At 38.8% G+C, this 23144-nt stretch overlaps 1 protein-coding gene across 6 annotated transcripts in view; it reads left to right on the top strand.

The window, feature by feature from the left end:
• LRFN2 (leucine rich repeat and fibronectin type III domain containing 2) overlaps positions 1 to 23144 on the top strand; it is a 227500-nt gene that overhangs the window by 113038 nt on the left and 91318 nt on the right. The window contains exon 1 of one of the 6 annotated variants that reach the window (XM_083829393.1): positions 19300 to 21610. The exons of the other annotated variants lie outside the window; for them this stretch is intronic. The gene's annotated coding sequence lies outside the window, so the exon portion shown is untranslated. Of the gene's footprint in view, positions 1 to 19299; positions 21611 to 23144 lie in introns of those variants that run through there. 6 annotated transcript variants of the gene reach the window in all.

Raw genomic sequence — 23144 nt, 5'->3', positions numbered from 1 at the left:
GCTTTATCCTCTGCTGCATTGTGCTCAGTGGTTCATCTCAGACTAATCCAGTGTCAGCATAAAAACAGCTTTCTCACTTTGCAGAGAGGTTTTCAGCAGCCTCTTACTGGATCCAGACAGCTGGGTCCCCTGGCAGCAGGGACTGCATGGTGCCAGAAGTGTGGCTCTGCATGGGCCTTTGACTCTTGAGAAAGTAAGCAAATTGATAAAGCCTTTCATGGCCTCTAGCATTTTCTACTTGAGCATTGTTTCTGGAATATGAATAAGCTCAGCCACACCATGTCATGAGGTGAGGAAGGAAGTCTTTTCTGATTTTTGCTCAAGAGGCAAATGAGTTTAAGATCACATCAAGATGTATATACATATATATATATATGTATATACATAAAATAAAGTCTGAATTTTGATAACTTTTTTTTTTTTGATAGTCCAGGTGAGTTAGAAAGGATCTATACTTTTGAGATATTTTGAAATCTCATTAACTTCAATCTGATCTGAAAAGACTCAGCATGTTTGAGACCTTAAGCACTACAGCATAGGTCAAGGCCATCATCTAAAACCAGCCAAAAATCAGGAGGGAAAATGATAACTGGGGTTTGTTATAGATCATGTGGTTCTCAGGCCAGAGAATAAACCAGGAATCCTGACTCCAACTCCTTAAAGCCTTTTCAGCTGCTTTCTACTCCTATATATGACAATGGAAAAGAGACATCTGTGTCCAAACCACAGAAGAGTAATTGCTCAAATCATCGGAGGGATGTGGTGTGTCTGTGGGCTCTCTTCAGCTGGGTCACAGGCTGCTTCATGTGGTTAACAGCTTGGCAGAAGAACACTTGATTAGGATGAGCAGCTTGTGAATCTCATAGCAGTTGAGTTTTCTATTTAGATAAGTAGCAGAAAGGTCAGGTGCTTCTAAGGATCTCCTCTGGTTTCTTAGCTGGAGAAATCAAATTAACTGGTGTGTTACCTAAAGATCTATATTGTAAATTGTATCAGAAGTGCCAGGAGGTGCCATCTTTGTGTGTAGATAAGGGACCTACTCTGATTATTTGAAGGTATGACATTTTTCCTGATTTGTTGAGAGAGACGTAAAAGATTTGATGGAGAAGTGGAGGGAAACAACCCTGGCTATAAGTGTGTATACGTTGCCCTCATCTTCAAAGCATGCAAAATTCTTTACCTATTGATGACATATATTCTACCCCTTATTTAAATGAAAAGGCGAGAAAGAGACTTGACATTTCTTCTACAGTATTAAGGGGTGGGAAGATGTTCAGAGCCTGAGATGGGAAACAGTGCTTTCTAGGATGTTTAACCTGTATCTAGACTAGTACACAAAACATGCTCAGGACTGTCCTCTTTCACTGAGGCTAGCAGACATAGAATGACCCATGTATTAATATTAAGTTTACTTATCCTCTGAAACAAAGGGGAATGTTATTTAGCACAGGTCGAAGCTATGATAAACATCACTGTAATAACATACCGGGCTAGACAGAGGACACTACTTATTTGGAACAACAGATATGGTTTAATTTGGTAGTATAAATACTTTATAGTAAGACTGACCAGGAGAGGTGAGTAGGCAGCAGCTTTGGTAAACCAAGGTAAACCAAGGTTTCTGCATGTACCATTGCCCTGAGGGCTGTGGAAAGTTTATGTTGTGTTTCTTGAGGCTGATCCTTGAGTGCAGCATGTCCTTGCTCAACATAACTCCTCCCTACAATATAACTCTTCCATTGCAAGTCCACATTCCAAAGAGTTTGCTCAGAAATTATCTTATTCTTAAAGAAAGCCTAATATCTTTTTGAAAGCCTCTGGAGTTCAGCAAGAGCACTTGACAACCCGTACATCTTTAGTAGATCTCTAGTAGATATTAGCTAGACAAAAGGAAAAAGGAGAGGACGTCTTAAATAATGTTTTTTTTTGTTTGTTTACATTTTCTTTGCCATTCCACAGCTCTGATTCAGTCAAAAGTTGATTCTTCACTAGTGACTATATATGAAGTATGGAGTTAATAAATCTGTTATTTATTTTCTTGGAATTTTGAGATGTGGGAATGCTGTTTTTTTTTGTTTGTTTGTTTGTTTTTGTTTTTGTTTGTTTGTTTCTCCCAGATATAGAAGGTAAAATGGAATTGTGGAAGAGGTGGTGATTAGTTTTATTTTATTCTGATATATTTTTGAAACATTATATATTTGTTCCATAAGACAGAAAAACTCTCCTCTCCCCAGATATGTCCCCCTTTAACTCACTTCAAAACTTAAAATTCCTAGACTATACCAGAAATTTCCTAAATTCCTCAAATCACTGCAGAAATTGCAGTAACCACTATTTTCATAGTTATAGCTTATACTCTAGATCTTTATGAAATGAAAGCATCTGTAAAGATGGAAGATTTTATTCAATAACATGAGGATAAGATTGATGGAAAACCATGAAACTGAATGATTTATCTTTTCCAGCCCAACCTTGTAAACAAGGAGTACCTTGAGTCACTCAAGGGTGCTTTTTAAGTGGTATTTTCCAGGTTTTGTTCAGTATGTGTTCACATAACTCAAAAGACAAGTCTTACTCTGTGAAGTAAGCCTATCACCAGGAGATTTCTGCTCCCCCAAATCCTTCTACCTAACTATGATTGCAGTTTCCATACTCCTTTGTTTTGTCACTTTAAGTAATTCTTTTGGATTTTCCACTGTAATTAATACCTTAGAGTAATAACTTTTTCCTGTGGTCTAATTCTGGCAGGCAGCTAGGTACCACCCAGCCACTTCCTCACGCTTCCTAGGTGGGATGAGGGAGAGAATCGGAAAGGTAAAGGTAAGAGAACTCATGGGTTGAGATTAGGTAAAGCAAAAGCCATGGGAACAAGCAAAGCAAAATAGGCAGTCCATTCGCTACTTCCCATCAGCAGGCAGGTGTTCAGCCATGTCTAGGACAGCAGGGATCAGCACACATTATGGTTTCTTAGGAAGACAAACACCATCACTCTAAACATCTCCCCCTTCCTCCTCCTTTCCCCCAGATTTTATTGCTGAGCACAACTCCACGTGGTGTGGGACATCCCTTTGGTTGGTTGGGGCCAGCTGTCCTGGCTGTATCCCCTCCCAGCACCTGGTGCACCCCCAGCCTGCCTGCTGTCAGGGCAGCATGAGGAGCAGAGACATCCTTGGCTCTGTGCAGGTACTGCTCTGCAACAGCTAAAACATCGGTGTGGTATCACCACTGTTCTTGTCAAAAATCCAAAACAGATTCACGTGAGCCTCTATGAAGAAAATTAACTCCATCCCAGACAAAGCCATAACACTTTTGAATATGATACTAATTCTAGCTTAGCAGCTGTATTATGGCAGCTGAGTCTTAAACTTTCTTATAAATCTATCAGCTTTTGGAGCCATGAAAGCGTCCAAGCAATAAATGGTTCAGAGGAAAGTCCTATCAGGTTCCAAAACTTTAGTAACAGTTTCCCTGTTCTTCCTGACCATGTAAATAGCACTGTTAGTGGTATTGATTTATGAAAGGCTCCTGAAAAGTTTTTATCTGTGTCAAAAGTCTGATACTGTAATGTGATGGTATTATCTTCTCTGGCTGCCTCACAGTCTGAAGTGTTTCTGGCTTGATCTTCCTGAAGGGGCTACAAAAAAAGGCTAGACATTAAAATTAATCTAAAACTTGACAGTTTCAGTAAGAGTATTTTTAACCTCTCTGATCCTCTTCTTTCTTAATTTTTAAAAAAGATGGGAAAGGTGGTTGTCAAAAAATGCTATATATATGGCCGACTCCAATGCTATATACATGTGAATCCCCAAACTACTTAAGTCTAAGGGGGGAAGACAATTCAGATAAAATTATGATAGTAACTTTATTTCAGCCACCAAAAGCATCAGAAGTGTCCTTGCGCTGATACTCGGAACAAATGCACCAAAAAGTTAAGAGAAGCAGATGGTGTATTAATGGGGGAGAAAATAAGTAGAAATACTGCCAAATGGTTAATTTATTTATTCTCAATAAGCAGTTTCCAAATGTCTCTCACATTTGATGTCAGGCTTTTGGTTAAATCCAGAAGCATCTGGAAATTGGGGAATTTGAGCATTTTGAGGAGAATTCATCAGGAAAGCCAGCAGAGATCAAAAGGCCTAACCAAGCAACAGCTAAGGCATTTCTCAGCATCACCCTGTAATTCTCTTGCAGTCAGGCTTGCTGATGAACAAGGGCAAGTTTCACATCTCTAGGAAGTAATCAGAGAGAAAGCAGGAGTGGACTTTGCTCCACTCTCAAAGTGACCCTTCCTCCCTACAGGCAATTCCCAAGGGGATTGGTGGGTGAAAGGGTTTCTCTTCACCCTCAGTCCTGTCTGTGTGCATATAGACCTCTCCTGTTCTTCACCTACATGAAATAATCTTTTTGTCTAATAATAATGCTTTCTAGCTGAACACTTATTTTGCCAATAGGAAAATGAGACCCTTATGCAAATTTACCTGGAATATATATTCATTTCCAGAAGTGCTTAAATGTGTTTAATTGGCACCCTGAGATGAAGTTAATAATGCTATGGACTTCCACAGAACTGTGAGTTTGGTTGGAGAAAGAGAGAGGCAGGGGAAATGAAAACAAGAATATCTAACAGGGTTCAGGGTTGACTTTTTTTTTTTTCTTTTTTTTTTTTTTTGGTGAATTTGGGCTACCTCCTCCAGAAAGGCAGGAAAAGCAGTGTAAAGACTTCCATTTTTTTACTTTGTTCACTGTTTAGACCAAATGGCTGAGCTTCATTTAATATTGTTTGCGTTCATTTCACGTTGATATTCATGTTATTAGTTTTTTTCCACAGTTGTTGATGATCTCTGAAAATTGCACGAGTTGATAGGGTACTGAGAACTTGTGAATGACCTGAAGTAGAGATTATTGTTTTATTTTGGGCTGTATACTGTGACATCAGTAAGAATGGTGATAGGGCCCTGGCACTACGTGAAGGGCTTTATGCCAGTCTATGGGGAAGGTGAACAAAGACCGTGTTCTCTCTGTACAGATTTCAGTCTGCTGGCTCCAACGTTCAAATGGTTATCAGTAGGCTGGGAAAAAAAAATGCAAAAAGGGAAATGTACTTACAGACTCTGTGAATCACATCCCAGGGGCTGCTAATGATCACCCTTCAGCTGCTAGCACAATGCCTGTAAATGCCTATTTAGAAAAAAGAGCAACATGAATTCTAATGCCAGTGATCAGCACTCTTATGGTTAGTAGTTACATGTGTGGTGTTATTTTATGAGGTTAAATCATATCTCTTCTTTCCCAACCAAGTGTTTAAAATGATTTATATATATATATTTTTTTTTTTTACAGCTTATTAAAGAAATTGGAAGTGGGGAAAAGCCACTATGCCTGATGTGTTTCCACCCTCTGATACTAGGAAAGATAGCCAACGTTTTTTTTTTTTTTTTTTTTTTTTTTTTCTGGGATGAATGTTCTCTCTTACGCAGAAAGCAATAGGACTGAGAGCAGAAGCACAGAGTAGGGTTCACTCCAGCCTCTGCTCAGTTTGGGTACATGGTCATAATGATTTCTTACTGCCTTATCTTTTAGTTCAGTAATTGTCTTTCCCAGCTCTGCACACAGTGCAGTGTCAAGTGAGTCAAGTCAAAACTGTTCCTGTCTTCCTTTTCTATGAGCTACTTTGCTGCTTCTTCTTTCTTCTCAGTGTTATGCTATTCCTTCTGTTAATTATGTACTTAACTGCATTTGAATTAATGCCAATCCCATAACACCATCCCTTATCCCCCCAAAATAGCCTTGCAGCTATATTTTAATTTTTTAATCTGTCTGTAGGCATATTTTATACTGTATGTCTTATCTCTCCCTATTTCCAATGTACAGTGGAACTCTTCAGAAAGGCCAGACACAAGGTCTAGGCAGTCCATAAATCCCACTTAATTTCTGGAAAAAAAAAATAAAAAAAAAAATTCCCCACTTTTGCTCCTGCATTGTTTCTTTTTTCTCCTGCATTTTCCATGGGGGTCTTTCCTCAGATGTCAGTTATATGACATTTCTGACAATTTTTCGTTCAGCTGTATATTTTTAACCAAATCCATTCATGATTTTTATGGGTATCAAATTAAATACCAAATTTCCATACCAAATTTCAACCTGGAGCACAGTTTCTCAAACCATGTCTTGTGTATTAGAGCTGGGTAGATCTGTTTCAGTATGTCAGCAAGAATTAGAGCTTTGGGTTTATGTTCAACCTCATCACTATGGTTTGAAAGGCTTGGTGTTTCCTGTGAAATTGTCTGGGATGGAAGGCTCAGAATTACCTGAACCACTTACATTTTTCTAATGACACAACACTGAGGGAGGAAACCTCAGTTCCCACATGTAAACCCATTAATAAGTCTCTGAAAGGTGAAAAGAGATCTGAAGGGGGGCAGTTTAGACTTTCTGTTACCTTGTTCTTGAATGATCCAATGGCAAGTCTAAATATGCCAGTTTTGATATGTTTATCAATTCATTGTTTATTATTTATATATTTAAAAAATAAAACACAAGTAAGGAGTTACTTCAGGGACAGCAGCTGGAAAAGTATCACTTGAATGAGTTTATAATCAAAAATAATTCAGGAAAGGTTATGTTTTATTTTATATGAAACTAAAGCCATATGCAATCCTAAGGTCTTCCCCTTCACCAGCTCTATTCCTCAGTGTACATCTTTGTCTCTATGGTAGTAATAAACTCTCTAGCCAGAGTGCTCCTAAAACCAGGTATAACCTTCTCCCTGTCTACTAACGTTCCTATTGGACACTCTGGTTTCACAGCAAGGCATCCCAGTGAGGTGGATCACAGGATAACTTCCATAATCAAGTGTGTCATTTAGAGAAAACCTATCTCCATGAATACTATTATCTCATCTACTATACGCAATTGACAGATGTCCCATCTTTATAACATACTCCTCCACCTCAGTTTATCGCCAGTCACACTCAGACTTCATTCTGGTTCTTAACCAGAAAAGGACCTGGAAGACACTTGCAGGTCAAATGCCGTGCCCCTCAGTGCCAGAAAAGGAAAGGAAAAGGAAAAGGAAGAGGAAAGGAAAGGAAAGGAAAGGAAAGGAAAGGAAAGGAAAGGAAAGGAAAGGAAAGGAAAGGAAAGGAAAGGAAAGGAAAGGAAAGGAAAGGAAAGGAAAGGAAAGGAAAGGAAAGGAAAGGAAAGGAAAGGCGAAAAAAGAAATCCACACTATTTCCTTCTGAGTTTAATTCTCTCTCTTTTCACTTGAGGAAAAATTTTGGGTCTGCCTATTCTCACTGACCACGTAGTCAGGCAGCAAGATCTGCAGTGTCCTACCAAACCACCTGCCTTAGGAGGTAGAAGAGCAGGCAATAGGAAAACATTTCCTTACCAATAAGCTTTAACATGCTACTGCAGATTTCAGATACATTAAATGGGTGTTTTTCAGGATAAAATAATTCCCTGGACACTTCCTTGCAGCTGCTGTTCTGACAACTGATTGACAGAAACAGGCCGGGAAACACTCTTAGAGCTCAAAAGAAAGGCTGAGGAAGGCAAAGAGAGTGGCGGTGGGGGTGGGGGAAGGGCCTGTGTTGAGCAGGAATCTGTGAGGAGGCTTCTCTCTATTTCTGATATTTTTCCACCATGCTTTTCACTATGCCAAGACTCACTTTTTTCTTATTAATATAGAAATTCAAGATTTTGTTTGTTTCCTTTTTTTTTTTTCTTTTTCTCCTGTCCTTCCACATTTTTTCATATTGTGATCTCTTGGTTAAATAAATGCTCTTTATTACGAGCTGTGAAAGACTATGATACCTTGCTGCTAAACAGACTGATGAGGATTTTAAAAGCAAATCACATGCTGTTTTTGCATTACTAGTGATATTGTCACATGTAAAGAGTTATCCCTGATCGTGACTGTCAACAGATAAATGTGCACGTTGTCTTTCTACTTAAGGGATTCTTTTGTGGCACTGAGAAATCAGTGAAAGTACCTGACTGATAAGAGATGCACCAAACTTACAGATGGAAGTCAATGAGGATGTTGGTTTCATTTCTTTGACATTACAAATTTCCTTATCAGAAAATGCAAACATCTCATCAGTATTTTGATAAATCTGATAAGTTAATTTGTGGGAAGAAGCTTTTGTAAGCTTGCTGAAGCCAACGGAAGGTGTTCCATTGATGTGGAAAAGTTGTGAAGCAGGTTGTCAGTGTGTTTTGAATGGAATCCAGGATGGGTATATACACTCCTTCTCAAATATATGTCATTTTCTTCCAAATTAGTAAGATCACTGTGTTCTCAAAAATTGCATTCCCCACATTTGGAGTGGCCTTTTTCATATTCTCCAACTTCTGGCTTCACAGAAGTTCTGGATGTCATCTAAGACTGTGGCATAATTGCTGTCTGATGTTTGCAGAATACAGCATTGCCCAGTAGAGTCTCCCTGTTCTTAATGCATTATTTTCACAACCTTCTCTGGGAAGTCAGGGGTCTAGGTTAGTATCCAGTGCTGAGGTCATGTGCCATTTACTCACCCTGTGTCACTTTGTATTACAGTAGGTTGTGATAAGCTAAATACAAACTCCTTTTCCTAGGGTTTGGTTGCATCTCACTCAGGAGCCAAGAGTATGAAATCAAAGAGGAACTTTCTTGGCTCTTAATATAAATAGCTTATACAGAGCACACCATCCTACTTTGCTGTATAGGATTGCAACAGAGTAATATAGCTCTAGAATTTTAAAGCTTGAACTGTGCAGAACACAAAGGTGAGAAGCTAGATTATCAGAGGTCATTCATAATCTGTTATTAAGACATGAAAGGTTTCCTCCAAATAATATTATAATCAGTCATTTTATTCATAGATAATTTCTGAATGATGTTTGCTGTAAATTTAGGCTTTTAAAATTAATTCAAGTGACATTTAGCCCTATGAAGTGGGTGGCAGAATTTTGTGATTTAACATGACATAAGCAGTGCCTCCTGCTGAATCCTTACTTACAGTGCCTAAAATTCATCATTGTCACATTCTTGACAAAATCCTGATGGTCTTACAAGATGTTGGCTCCCCAGAGTGTTTCTTTGAAAAATTTTGAGGATCAACTTTCAGCTTCTGTTTTATCTTATGTCTCTTTAGGTATTTGTAATGCTTTATTTGTGCAAATGGTCACCTCATTTCCTCTTCTGACCACCAGAAACAGGAGGATGACAAGAGCAAGTGTTATTCAGCTTTTCTTGACATTGTGGAACCTTGCATTATGAGTGGAAAAACTTGTAACCAGTCAAAAAGTTGCTGCTAATAACTGAGCTGTCATGCAGTATTGGTGAATGAATTATGGATCTAGGCATGTTGTTTTTTTTGTTGCCCCCTTACCCCACCTCCACCACCACCTCTTTTGGGTTCACCCTATTCCCAATGAAAATTATGCTATGTGGCTGTTTAGGTTACTAACTACTACTATATATCAACAAAATGATTAGATTTTGTGGTTCAGAAAAAATATTTTCCTGGACTTTTTTGACATCATAAATATTTTGGAGATGCATTCTGATTATCTATTAATGACAGGGTCTCCAAGGAAGATATAATTTGAGGCATTGCACTGAATTTTTGAAAATAAAAATAAAAATCCTTGCAATCAGAGGAAAGAAAATCAACCCTCCATAACATGTAGTGGTGCATTTGTGGCTTATCTGGCTGTGTCTGCACCATGGAATATCTCTCTACATCCCCCATCCTTTATTTATTTTTTCGAGTTCACATTTACAACCTAATTTATTTTCTTACCTGATGGTCTCTCTCCTCTTTTTCCTGTCGAGTCAGAGTATTAATGGGAAATTTCCTTAATTTTTAATTCAAGTGATAATACACCTTAGAACCTTAGTTAACATGTTGCAAATCTCCAATTATTCTACAAACTGTTTTGAGGTTGATATGGACTGATATCTTTATATAAAGCACTACAAACCTTTTCTGAAATTCACAGCAAATTAAAGCCTACAAAATTAACTAGGGTCTCATGTCAGTGTGATTTAATTATGATGAAAATTCCTAGCATGTTAACTAGTATTTTAACATCAAAGCACTGGACTCTAACATAGGGAAATACTGCTATAATTATTGGTAGGTACCCTAACTTTCCTGAAAAACTTGGTAAAAGTCTATAAGTCTGATAAGCACATGGATAACTAAGGGGGCAATATGATTGAGAGGTCTGAAAAACACTCAAAATTAGGACATATGCACTATACAGCAGAATTATCTTCTTTGTATATTATATACTTTTTGTTGTTGTTAAATCAAAGCATCATAATTTCAACAATCTACGCAGCTAGATTTGCAAAGAAAATAGGTGCATTCCTGTTGTGTTGCTTTAATTCAGTATCATAATCCTTAAGAATTCATACAGCACAAAAAACAAAAACAAAAACCAACAGTGTAGCTACAAAAGAAAAATTGCTGTGATGTTTATGAATTAGAAGTGCTTTGTGCTTCACACAGCCCAAAAAAATGGAATAAGAAGCACTCAGTTTAGAGATGATTTCATGTTTTCACAGTTTTTGTCTGTTATTGTTTCAATACAACCCATATTTTCTCTGTTCTGTTCCTTCTAGGATGTGCAACAAAAACATTAGGTCACAAAAAATAATTTTATTTATTGCTGCTTGACTTGCCAAATCTCCCCAGACACTTACATTAATGGATTTATTATTAACCTTTCTCAAATAAAATCTAAGAAAAAATAAGCAAAAATTTTTTGGTCCCTTGAACATGAAGTTAAAATAACCATGGCTTGTGGTATATTGTTTTCAGTTTACTGTGAGTTACCTCCTGAATTCAACTTTTCCTGTGCAGTCAATATACTAGTGCTCAGCAGTCATCTACAGAACTGCTGTTTGATTTTACGTCAAGGTTTGTTGTAGTTATTCTTTCTTGTCTTTCCATAGCCTCAGTGAAGCACTTTTTCCTTTCAATTCTTTCCTTTTCTTAGCATTTCAAAAGATTCCCATCCATTTTTTACCAGGCAGCAAAGGTGAAAGCATCTCTGTAATGAAAATATGTATGAAGAGAGCAGATCAATTTGCAGTGTCACAACATTATGACACTCGCATCACAACACAAAGCACAAAGGCTGTGCTCCCAGGCAAGGAGCATGCCACACAATCACTCTAGGCAGGGTGTCAGAGCTGTTCCTGATTTTGCTTGTCCCCTGCTGAAAAGGAGATAAAAACCTTCAATCCGTATTATCCAGCACTGTTAGAACACAGTGCAGCAAAAAGCAAGGGGGAACGGACAAGGTTATCTTTAGGCTTTTGAGGAGAATTAACTGTGTCACTGAGCATTTTCTGCTTTTAGTTAAGGGCTCCAAAGAAGTGCTCTTTCTGCAGCTTAACATTCATGATGCAGTTTATTCTGTGCATAGTAGCAATTGATAGCTGATGATAGGGTCAAATCTGCTTTCGGCAGATCAGGATCCAAATTTGGTCCAGCAAACCAGGCAGTGGCAACAGTGTAGCAGACCTCTGCAAGGAGCACATCCCTGTGAGCTGCTTGGCAGCATGCACCAAGCCCTAAGGTGTGCTGCAGCATTTAGAATGACCTCTGTGTTGTGATTCATGGGTTTACCACTGAGTTTCATCCAGCCATGTGTTGCTTGCTCTGCTTCCACAAGCCAGAGGAGCTGCAAAAATATTTGAAGTAGCAGGTGGAAAACAGATGTGAGCTCCTTTCCTGTTCCCAAAGTTACACCTTTTCTATTCATAGCAAACATGCAGCCTGATGTCTCACTAGGACAGCCCCATTTTCCTGCTAACACCACTCTACGTGTGTGTGCGAGGAATGCTTTCCAGGTAGCACTACAAAACAGGCTGATCTCTAGTGGGAGTGGCAGCCACAGGCTGCAGAGATGTGTGAATTACCTGGTGATCGTGAAGCAAAACTGTACCCTGGCCATTATCCATGCTCTATCAAAGGAGTGGCTACCAGTGGTCACCTGGGCAGGGAATTTGCCAGCCTGGTTGTCCAGCACAGTCACATTCATGCTTCCACCCTAGATGGCCCCACACTTCAAATTTGCTACCATAGGGAGTGAAGATGGAGTGAAGAGAGAGAAAGTGAAGGTGGTGTAGATCTTCCAGTGTTATAAATCAGCCCCATTACACTGAACTCCATGGGGCTGGCCAACTGCAGTCTACAGGCAGCATGGAGTAGTCCTTCCAAAAACTGGCATTGTAAAGTTCCTGGAAGTGAGGGGGAAGCCTTAGCATTCACCTTGATTTCATGTCACAGAAAATTTTGTAGTCCTTTATAAAATGTGGCTAGTGTGCTACTGCTTGTTCAGGTATGTGAAGTAGAAAGAGACAACAAGGTACTTGCTTGTTTTGATCAGTGGGAAAAAAAAAATAAAAATCCCTTCTAGTAGAAACATATCGAAACCCTGCAGCCATCACATAAAATATATCTATGGAAAGCTGATTCTTGTTAATCCCAGTTGTTTCCCAGTTGTTGATTAGAAAACTAGCTTAGGGCTATTGAAACTCTTCCCATTAAGTAACTCTGTAGAAACCAAGGAATATCCAACCTTGTCCAGCTTAGAGAAGGGCTAGTTTGAATACCTAGTGTCCATCACCTTCTTCTCCAAAGGTAGATCAGTCAACTTCTCCCGCATTAGAGATGAGCTGGTTGAGCTTAGCTGGCCAATTGTGAGCGTCAGATATAATTTGTTGTTCAGAGACAGATCTCAACAGCATTTTTTCTCTAGGGTATGTTATGAATATCTACAGACCTCAGTAACCCCTTGATCTGTACAGCTGCTTACCCTCTCCAAAACAGGTAAGGGTTAAGTGCTGCAATCAAGCCTTCTGTCAGAAACTGAGACTCATTAGCAGGAAAACACAATCCTAAGCAGTTTGCAGTACTGTGTGTTTGTGCAGGAAATGAAAGAGCCTGTCTGCTGTTTCGAAAACTGAGGGGATAGTTCCTCTCGCAGTCATTAAACTTCAGTAAGGATATTTTAAAAATAATCAATTGTTCTAGTCTGGGTGAAACAAAATGTCTTGTTGACTCTATATTATAAGAATGCATTTGAGATCCACCTTCTCCTTTTAGACATTTGGGCTAATTTGATTTAACAGAGTATCTTCAATATCTTGCTATGAGAAAAGAGAGAAGTGGTATGTGGCTGAGTTACACCATGTGCCAGGATGCTGAGGCTCAGCAAAGATAAAATAACCTCATAAATAAACAACAGATGGCCAATGGCCTAATGCTTTGCTTTGGGTGAACACGACAGGGATTTATTCTTTCAACCTGGAGAAGGAGCCTCAGAAAGGCTGAAACTGCAGAAATGTATGACATGCGGGCGGACACAGTTTGTTATGGGGATTCGGTCTAAGCAGATGGTATTAGAATAGAGAGCTATTATTAGGCATCTGCTTCCCATCTCAGTTATATGATGTGTAAGGTTTAGATTAAATTCTCCAAGGAATGCCTGGATCACTTACTAATTTGTACATGCACATCTCTGTGTGTCTTACTTTGAATTCAGATGATGGGCTGCATCCTGAACTAGGTTATAGAGACATATATTTGTAGTAACTTCACAGATTTAGTAAAGCGATGCCAATGTAACTGGAGGCAACATCTGTATTCTCACTGCACAGAGAGCTCCTCAGTGCTAAAGTATTAGCTAAGGACTGATACCTGAAACAGGCAGAAACTCTGTGTTGTCTGGATAAACATGAGTGGAATCATACACTTGTGATGGCAACAAGGTGTAAATGTTCTATGAGACCTGCAATTAGGTATAAGCATGATAGATCAAGATTTCTTTCTGCTTTATCTCTGTTTTGCCTAGTAATTGGGCGTATCACAGGCTCAGTGCTATGGACATCTTCATGTCAGCCAGTGCTGGACTTAAGGCAGGAACAGTCCCAGGCCCTCCGGGGAGGCTTTCAAAGCACCTGTAGTGATGAGAATGTCATGTCTTACAACAAATTAAATTCTTAAGGCACTTTTGAACACTGCTTTTTGTGCTTTCCATGTGAACAAAGTAAAACTGGTCAGCTGGGTCTGCAGAAGACAAGGGTTTCTCAGCTTGAAGGCCAATCTCCAGCAGCAGATTTTAATAGCACAACTGCACAGTTGACCCTGGGGCAGGTAACCAGTCATGGTTGCATGTGCTAGCAGCAAGGAGCAATACCCCTTGGCACCTTCCCAGCTCCGTAACCTGCCTTGTACCAGAGAGAAGGAGCCACTGATGGCTGCCTTGCTAAGAAGTGCCCTGGTGGGGCAATGATCTGGCTGTTCTCACCTTTTTTTTTTTTTTTTTTTTTCCTCAATCCCTTCTTTTCTGTTATTAAGTAACAAGTATGTTGCTGTGCAGGAAGGTGTTGCTGCAGGTGTATTGCAGGGGTAGCTGAGGCTGGTATAGTATCTACTTGATTCCAGCGGAGAGGAGAGCTGGAGACTGAACTTCAGCATCAGCAAGTGATACAACCTCTGTATAAATATGTATAACAAAATTCTGATCAGATCAAAGAAAATAATGTAGTTGATAAGTTGTACTCTAAAACACTTTCAGGCTAGCATAAATTGCTCTATTAATAAATAAACATAAAGATGTAACAAGCAGTTCTTCCTTCTTATGCAGAGAATCTAAGGAATAAAACCTAACCACTGAGGTCATTTTTCAGTCTTTGAATTTCCACCATCTTCTGCAAAGCAAAAAGTACATTAATTTGATGTTCTTGTCAGGTTCTATACCATGTCATTTATGGTTCAAGTTACTGTATTTAGAAATGGGTCTGTATTACCAAAGTTATTAGTGCTTGAATATGAGCAAACTAACATCTGTTCTACCTAGAGCAAGAGAGAAGGTGTCGACTGATGTCCATCAGATTTTTGAGACCTACAGCAACATAAAAATCCAAATAACTCTTTTACCATTCTGACAAATTTCCCAGCTACTACAGACAATGCTTATGGGTAGAGGGAAAATGGGATACTTCTCATCCATCCTTTCTATAACTATAAATCACTGGCTTAATTAAACCTAGTTCGTACGATTGCGTGAGAGCAGCCATACCTCTCTCAGCCGTAGTGTGTCTACAGTCTTATTTAATCACATTATACTTCATTTCTGCTGAGTACTGAGCCAATCTCTCAAAAGGTTACAAGGCAGATAAGGCATGATTAGTAACAAAGTAAGTTTTCAGAGGAAAGTTTTCTCTCTAAGGACAGAGTGGAAAGGGATGGGTGGAAGCTAAGATCCCATTAAGCCTTTGCAGGTGAGGAAGGAAGATAAAGGGGTGGGTTACTAGTCAATCTGTCTCAGTCCTGTAAAAAAGGAGTGTCAAAGACCATTCCACTGACTGAAAAAAAAAATAATGTTTTGGATTGTTAAGTTTTACATTTTCATTTTCAGTACTGAAAATCATTCTAAGTGGAGAGAGAAAAAAATAAATACCAAAATGAGAATAAAGTCCCTTTCATGAAAAGAGATGTAATGAGCAGAGAAAATTGCCTCTTTTCATTACAGCCTTAAGCTTGACCTCATGCTCTGTCTCACAAGCTGTATTTTTCATTATTATCCTCAGAAATATTTTATATTCCATGTGCTTTTTCTTCCTATTGAAGAAATTCAGACAACGATGGTGATGAGGATCCCTATTTTATGGGAGCTAACCTGTGTCAGTCGTTCATCCACTCAAGGCTTCTAAAAATCCCCAAAGTGTTTCTCTCTCAACATTTGTAGTCAATTAACACTTCTCACCTTCAGCAGATGATATTTCATATTGGGTAAACTGTATCTATCACAAAGAAAAAAAAAAGAAAAAAAAGGGGGGGGGGTAAGTTTTATAGATAGTTAAAGCAAGTAGGAGTCTACCCTAGCATAAATTGCAGATGGCGTAAAATGCAAATGTCAATCTTCTATTAATCACCAGCAGCAATTTTTTCATGTTAAACTTAAAACTTAGGAAGAACATTGCATCTAGTTCTCTCAGTATCTTATTGAGAAGGTAGAAGATTATAGGAAAGAGTGGCAAAAAGTATTTATTCCTCCTTTAGAAAGTAAGGTACAATCAATCCTGACTTCAGCATTAGACCTGGCTGAAAACAGAGGCTTTTGAAGCATAAAAATTCTTGACGTATCTAAAATATCCAGCTAAGGAAATCTACAATGTGAAAGTGTCTAGAAATAGGCAATGAAATGATTGTGAACCTGGATGAAATAAAACAGGTAACAAGGAGAAACACATTAAATATATATATATATTTATTATGCCACCATTTTTCTTTAGCAATGGGATCAAGTCCAATTACCCATTAATCTGCACCTATATGCATTATTTAGGGAACTCAAATCCAAGTTGCTTATCATTTGAAGCCTGCAGGGTTAATTTTCCAAGATAGGTGTATTGTTTTTTTGTTTGGTTTGTTTGTTTGCTTGCTAGTTATTTTATTTTTAGTTATTCTGTAAGTGCATGTCCTATATTCCTGAGTGTATTTCTGTGCATTTGGTATTATATTACTAGCTCATCCCGTCATCCTTCGTATTCTTTCTTGTACTTATTTTCTTCCCATTCTTTCTTCACATAAGACTTTCCAGGTTCTTAACCACCCAGCCTGGTTTTATCTGAAGTTTTGCTTAGTCGTAATTTTGTCTTTTAATTTGGAGATGTGTGTTCACAATATTCCATTATTCCAGATTAAATAGTTATAATTGCATGAATAAAAACCAAGTTCATAGTTGGATAGAAATTGTATTGAAAGTATTTTCTTTCTTTTAAACTACTGCAATTTTATTTTCTTTTGTCAGAAAAAGCAGACTTAAAATATAATCGTTTTTGGAGAATAAAGTGAATGTTTTTCCATCCGCTTTTTGCTGAAAAATTATTGATAATCAAATGTAAAGGAAGAAAAAAAGTAATTTCTAGATCTAATTTTTTTCTTCCCAAAAGCTGAAAGTTGTACTCATTTACTGTGTAACCAGCATGTTCAACATTAATTCTGCTAGTTTATGCCATTTGGGAATCTGAAACAATATGTCACAGACCAAACTTCTTTTTTTGGTGCTGATCCTGTACAGGTGTGTATTCCTTAACTATGGATTCTCAAGTCTCTTCTAAGACGGGCAGATCACTTTCACAGAAGTTGACTAATTTAAGAATTTAAGATACTCCTAAGAAACAGAGTTTAGTGGAGCTGACATATTTTCAAAGTTGGTTGACAACCTACATCCTTAACAGAAGTTGACAAGGCACAGCTACTGCTCTTCCAAGTCTTTTCATGTAGTCTTTAAAAAGCAAAATCAGTTTCCCTTCTCCTGCATCTGTCAGGATCATATATTCATCATTAGATGGATGCCATATCCATTATTTTATGATTTAAAAAAAATAGTGGTGATAAATCCCACAAGAGATTAACACATCTGAAGAGCCTAGTGAGGTTAATTCTCTGCCCGCGCACCACTGCTTCCCAATGAAAGCTTTGCAGCTGAAAAGGAAAGACCTTCTCCAGCACGTGTTTTTTGTATTGAAGCGATCTTTTATTGTTTATTCATGCTTAGTATAGCAAGGAAGACCTATTTTCCTCCAAAGAGCCTGTTTATACTGCTTTCTAATTTTCCATTTCAGTGGCTTTATGTCTTGTCCTTCAGCTTTGCACAGTTTTCTCTGCTAGTGGAGTTTTCCTCTTCTTGCAAGCTGAGAGGCGCAACTTGGGAAAATAGTCTTTTTTTTTTTTTTTTCTTTTTTCAATTAAACCTATTTAAAACAAAACGAGGTACGAACATGTCTGACGCACTTCCTGCATATGTCCTGCTGGCTCAGCCAAGTGATTTAAGCCTCAGTTTGAAACCCCATGATGAAACAAGGAGTACGAATGCAAAGCCATCTCTAGAGTACAATGGATTCAGTGCTCTCTGCAGCTGTTTTGCAGGTACAAGAGAGGTATGTCCATGCCTATTTGGACTTGGCAAGAGTGAAAAACCCTAGGGACTCAAGCTCAGTGACACCATTGTTGAGTGTCAGCTTCATATTGAATGCTGACATGGCTTGTTCAACTTGTTCAGCCAAGTGGTTCCTGTGATTTGTCTTGAAAGCAAAGCAATACACTACAAGAAAAATAGATTACTTTCTTCCTTTTTGGAACTCCTGTGAGTTAGAAACACCCAAATGAGACCTTAGGTGATTCCTGGAGCTCACAATACCTGCTGAATCCCAAAGGATTTCCATTCTGGTTGTTAAGGGAATTCCCAACTGATTTTATTTATTTATTTATTTATTTATTTATTTAGGATATTCTACCTAAGGCATTGTTCTCTGCAAGGAAAGTAGTTCTTTTCTTGAGAGCACTTTGCAAAAGTGATTGTATTGTCTTTCAAAACATAGATAACCCCACTGCCAGCTTTCTTTGTGAGAGGTAAATGACAGATCCTTGTGATGCAAACTGTGTTGACTGCAACTTAGGGTCAAAAGTCATGGCCGCTACCTTCCTCACCACACCAGCCATGTCTTTGGTCTTTCATGTGCTGCAAAGATTTGTCAAGCTATTTTTAATTAGTCTGGCTGCTCAAAGTTTCAGGCTGCTTAAGGGACTAGAGATTGCAAAACATAATGCTGAATTCATACAGCTTTATCATACAATATAAGAAAAATATACTTTGGAAGGGATCTCAGGAGGTCTCCAGTCCAATGTACTGACCAAATCAGGTCCAGCTGTGAGGTCAGACCAGGCAGATCAAAGCTTTATTCAGTCAGGTCTTGAAAACCTTCAAAAATGGAGACCATTTCGGTGCTTGATTGTCCTTACAGACAAAAAGTTTCCTCTTATATATAGCCTGAACATTTCCTGCTTCAGTTTTTGAGTATCGTTTTTTGTTGTCTTATTACACTCCCCAGTAAAGAGCCTAATTTTGTCTTCTCAATGTCTTTCTTGTAGGTATTGAAAGGCTAACGATAGCCCCCCCAACATTTACTTCTCCATCCTCAAGTTGTTTGTAGGCAATTTTCCCTCTCTAATCACTAGTCTAAGCATCCACCAATACCAAGCTTTTGCTTGTTGTTGTCGTGTCTATTTATTCCATAACTTGTTATGTTGTATAAGTAAAATAAATTCCTCTCTCATCTGCCTCATAATAAGCACTAGTATAGTGACCATAAGTCTATAGGCACTCATCAGTTTAGCCCCATTCCCCTGTTTAGTCAGATGGAAATTCTCTGTGATTCAGGCTTGCCTTTTTAATGTGCAACCTTTTTCTACTGTGGCATTGGATGCAATGCTCCTCTGCCTCAGCAATGCGTTGCAGGGCCTGTTGTTTCTTTGAAAATGTGGTGGGAGCTGACACAGAATTACCCATCCACTCATGGGACACAACATTTGAGAAGGCAATTTCCCTAACAGCACTATATTTTTGAAGATTTTTCTTATTATTTCAGGAATAATGGCTGGTTCTTAGCATGGGTCACCAACCAAGAAATCTGTGTATGAATTAAGATATATGGTTTAAATCCCTATTCTACTATGGATTTCTGTTCAGACTGCATGTGTTTAAATAATAAGGCATTTATCTAATCATTTATTATAGACAAATAAGGAAAGTAGGCACTGCCAGGGAATGATTAATTCCCTCCTAAACCAGACACTTAGGACAGTTCAGCCCCGCAAGCATCTCTTTTTGTCTAATGACTCTAAGGAAAAACCTAGTTTCCTAGCTTCACTGCAGACATCTACACTTAGACTTCTAAAGTTAGCTGACGTGAATCCTCTTGGTTTCTCTCAGCCTCAGTTCTTGCACCTTAAAATTGTCGGTTCTACCTCAGAAAGTATTAATGGAAGAATAACCCTTAAGGATTTCAAGTCATCCAGGTAACATATAATAGCATGGACTGTTGTTTAGGTTTTTTGTTTGTTTGTTTGTTTTTCATCTAGTGAAGCATAGATAGTGTAGTTGTGTTGGGTTGAAGCAGTACAAAGCATGAGATGGAAGATCTGTGGCTGAGCTCTTCTCAGAACAGGCACAACACACCTCCCAGCTGCTTCCTCCAGGGCAGCATTGCATCCACTGTCCTGGCCAGCCTAGGTCACAAGACACAGAGGTGGTGATACTGCTTCTCCATGCAGGTGAATCTGCCTTTCATCCTCTATACTGTGTTGAAGAGGAGGAACCAAATTAATGAAACTCAGAAATTCACCTCAGCTTCCTCAGTTACAAATCGTGCTTTAAATTTTTATGTGGATTGGTGTGATGGGTATAATGTATGATTCCATTTCAGGTAATTACATTCTGCCTGCTTAAAATTCTCCCTGTGGTTTCCACTGGGAAAACGATTCTTCATTCCTCTCCCCTGCATCCTGCTGGGTAGGTAATATTGCTGTCAGAGTGGCTGCTGTGTGCCACCCCCATGCCCCCCACGTACGTTCATACACAAATTGTGGTGATGTTAGACTGAGCCCTGCATATGCAGATTTTTGTCCTGCGCGCAACTGAAATTGGCTGAAATTGCCTGGGTGTAGCTGAGAGCAAGGTTTGACCTGCAGCTTTCAAACCACAGGGGATGAAAGGAGGCTGTGAAAATGCAGCGTTATAGTCAGTTTTTGTGCCAGGAGAAAGCCTTTTTATCAAGGATCCAGAACCATATAACTCTTCCACATCCCCTGCTGAAGCAGGTGAATATTGTCTGATGGGTTGTGACACCAGGTTATCTGAGGCAGGGAGAGGGGAAGCAATCTGCCTGCTACCATGCAGTGTGAACAGTCAGACAAGTGCTGGAAACCTAGCTGGAGCTGCTTTGGAAGGTAACAGCTTCCCAGCTAGATGACACAGTTCTACAAAAGGTGTTTTAAGTTGGCCTTTTTACTGGGCAAGCAGCCTAGGAGCACCTATGTGATCACTGCCTGTTGAAAGAGGCGGCAACTAGAAACAGAGGAGGGATAGCTTGTCTTAGAGCTCCAACCAACTACGAGCACTTTTTAACTAGGCACTGACTTGGTGGGAAAGCCATGGCTGAAAGGCAGGTGGGTACCAGCTTTTGTCTCTTCTGCCAAACCCCCACACAGAGCAGACCTTATTTTGTGGCCCTCGAGGCTAGTCTCACAATTCATTTGGGTTCAAAACTCCCTAGCCATACATACTTTTCTTTTTCCTGGGCTGCTGTCTCTCATCTCCCAGGCAGCTGCAGCACTGTGGTGTGTGCTGGCAGCCCTAGAGCCTGCTTCCTGGTGGCATGAAATGAGGCAAGAAGACCCAGGTGTTTGCTCTGCAGACTGTGTTTCTTCGTTCTTTTCCTACATCCCTACAATTGATCTTTTTTTTTTTTTTTAAAGTTATTTTTTTTTTTAATTCCCTTGCAAATGTTTCCTTCTCAAGATATATTTACATTTTATTCATGACTCTGTCAGGATTAATTTCAGCGCTTCACGCTGCCTGTGACTCCTCATGTATAATGAATGAAGCAGCAGCTGCTGCAGCTGACAGCCTGGGCACTCCAAGGGCATATACGCACCAGCATCATTGGCAACTTCTTACCAGAAAGGATTTAATAACCCTGCGGTCTGGACAGCACTTCTGGCCAGGGCACGCTTTAGCAGCTCTAAGCAGAAGTAAGGTACTTTTCAAATGACTGTCTTGCTCTTTGACTACATGCATTGATAATAGCAAAGGCTTTGGGTTCATCAGTGTCTAAAGGCTTTAAGGTGCCTGGACTTTAAGTGTCTGGACTTGATTGCATTGGTGACATCCTGGGGGAATTACTTAGCCATCTCATTACTGTAAGAAACTAATCCTGGATCTAGAGTAGCACATGGACAGAGCCTCACATTTTTCCTTTTTCATCAAACAGAATAAATTATTTATAACATAACTCTCTAGAGTTTCTCACCCAATATAGTCTCGGGGTTGAGAATGATACCTGGCTCTGCCACTGACTTCTTGAATGACCACTGGCATGTCACTTTATCTTGGAGTGACATAGCCTTCAGTTTCACAATGGAGGGCTAATAATAGTTATTTTTTTTTCCTCCCAGCTTTTTGTTTATTTAGCATAGAAGCTTATTGAGAGGAGCATATTTAATATTTGGATTCACCCTACCAATCTGGCACCTTGGTCTTCCGGGAGATTCTTAGGCTGAGCCATAACAGGAGCAATTACATTAATAAACCAATGGTTTTGTGATCTCTAATTGAAATGCCACCTCAGCCTTATGCATCAAATTCCACCATCCATTTACCATCAAGACAAAAAAAAAAAAAAAGTGGAAATTATTCCAAAAGATAGTGTTTTGTCTCTCTCTCTTTTTTTTTTTTTTAATGAGGGAAAAATCAATTGTGAGGTAATTTGGGGGAAAAATATATTTCAGATTAACATTTAAAGAGATCAAAATATCAACATTTCTAGATTATCATGTTTGCTTAAGCAGAAAATATTATTATTTTAAGTTTCAACATCTCTAATTATTATGGACTTCTTTAATTTTGATTCTATAAATACTTTTAATATTTTGGCTTCTTTGCCATCTTTAGGTTGTACAGGAAATTTCACCTACTAGATTGTCATGTCAGACTTAAACTCTGTTTTCAAACCATCCCAGTTATAACCTCAGATGACAAAACATTTTTTTTTAAATTTTTTTCATCTTCACATTCCCTTTTGAACACAACTCACAAGATTCTGTATCCCACAAGACTGGGATATAGAATCCCCCCTAAAGTCATCGGTAACTATTATGGCATTACTCTATATATATGTCTTGTGGCTCATAAGTGACATGTTTCTTTAAAAAAATATATATATAATAAAATAGTAGAGATAATCAGTGATGAATCTTAAAAGGATGGTGCCATTAAAACTTCTTCCAAAATGCTGTGTAAATATTGTAGTCTTAGAGAATAATTAAATGTCCAATTTGAGTGAAATTGGACAGATTAGCTAGGTGAAAAACTATTCATCCAGGGAGTAAGGTTTGGTGTGCTGATTCTCACTAACTAATTTTAATAGTGTCAATTTGACAAATGAAAGAGTTTTGTTAATTTTTCACAGGTGGGAAAAATGAGGCCTGTGATGTGCAGATGGTTTGTCAGTCACTGGGAAAATCAGGATCATCACTTGGAGGGATTCTTAGCCTACAGTGTAGCATGCAATC

The sequence above is a fragment of the Anser anser genome, assembly GCF_964211835.1.
Source record: "Anser anser genome assembly, chromosome: 3".
In the NCBI taxonomy this organism is placed as follows: Eukaryota; Metazoa; Chordata; class Aves; order Anseriformes; family Anatidae; genus Anser; species Anser anser.
Note: the sequence above shows the minus strand (reverse complement) of the source record. Positions and strands in the feature narration are given on the sequence as shown.